Consider the following 1459-nt stretch of genomic DNA (forward strand, 5'->3'; position numbering starts at 1 on the left):
GGCTTTTATAAGCTTATTTATCAACAATGAAGAGAATCACACATAGCTGAAAGGCAGTACACAGGAGAAGTTGGTGTTGCTGTGTTGGTATGTCTGCTGCAGAAGGCTAATGGCAGGGACCAGTCCTTTTCTCAGTCCAGGGTGTGATGGAGCCTAGTAGTTGGGAGGGAAAGACTGTATGTGAGTCTCAATTTTTCTCTTCAGCTCTGGATCCTTTGTAGAAGCAAGGCACCTCGATAAACAACACCTTCCAGACAAGTAGCAGCTTCTTCGTTCTCTTCCTCCAGCTTACATAAGATAGCATCCTGTAATGCAGCTGTGGACTCTTCACTGGGTAAGGAATCTATCAAAACATCAATGTCTTTTGCTGTCTGGGTAATCAGTGTAGCAAAAAGCTGAGCATATTCTTCGGTGGGGTTAGCTGGTTGGTCCTTGTTCATGGTGGATTGGATGTTATTAAATGAAGCAAGCAGACTACACTGTTGCAACACACCAATGGCATTACAAAAATGATCTGCAAGCACGTTTACCACCTCTTGGAGCTGTGTGAGGTGGTCCTCCATGTTCCCACACACCACAGGAGCTGGAGATGCACCCACCTTTTAAAGACAAAGCTCACCTGTTGGGTGGAGACCAAGCCTCAGCAAAGCATTCTCCATAAACACAGCACAAGGAACAGCACTACCCTGGAGCTAAACACAATGTATCCACATATTCCCCTGGGTAGAGCCAGGACTGAGGATGACCTATCTCACATTTAAACCTTGGAATGGGGTGGTTAATCCCCTACCTCCTGACTAGGCTTCAGGATGTCTGGGAAACCAACAGCCCTTTCTCTCTCTCCCTCTCCCCCAAGCACCTGGCCAGGCACCGGGATGGCTGTGACTCAGTTTCCCCACTACCTTCTCCACTGCTGTTTACATACACTAAGTCAAATCATTGACTTCCTCACTTCATCTCCCACTGCTCTTTTTTTTTTGGGTCCGGTCGTAGGGCCTGAACTCTGGCCTGGGCGCTGTCCCTCAGCTGTTCAGCTCAAGGCTAGCGCTCTACCACTTGAGCCACAGCACTACTTCCAGCTTTTTTCTTTTTGCTTATGTGGTGCTGAGGAATCGAACTCGGGACCTCAGGCATGCAAGGCAAGCGCTCTACCACTGAGCCACCTTCCCAGCCCTGCTCTTTTTTTAAAGTGAAAATATTTGCTTTTATTAAAAATTATTCACATCTCTACATAGGAGAATTAGCTTTGACTTGCAAATAGCATTTATGACAAAAGACAATTTAAAACTAGCTGTATTGTCTCCAAAACCTTTTTTCCTTAAAATAGAAGCTTCTGGAAAGCAGAGAAACAGCAAAGTTTTTTAGTGAGGCTCTGATGAAGGCTGAGCTGTTTATTTCACTCATCTTACAACTTTCACCAATCTTATAATTTCACTAACCTTGTCACTTTGATTTCACT

At 45.2% G+C, this 1459-nt stretch overlaps 1 pseudogene; it reads right to left on the reverse strand.

The window, feature by feature from the left end:
• Positions 1 to 200: 200 nt before the first annotated feature.
• Positions 201 to 563, reverse strand: LOC105995770 (annotated as a pseudogene).
• Positions 564 to 1459: the final 896 nt, after the last annotated feature.

The sequence above is a fragment of the Dipodomys ordii genome, unplaced genomic scaffold, assembly GCF_000151885.1.
Source record: "Dipodomys ordii isolate 6190 unplaced genomic scaffold, Dord_2.0 Scaffold120, whole genome shotgun sequence".
NCBI classification, from domain to species: Eukaryota; Metazoa; Chordata; class Mammalia; order Rodentia; family Heteromyidae; genus Dipodomys; species Dipodomys ordii.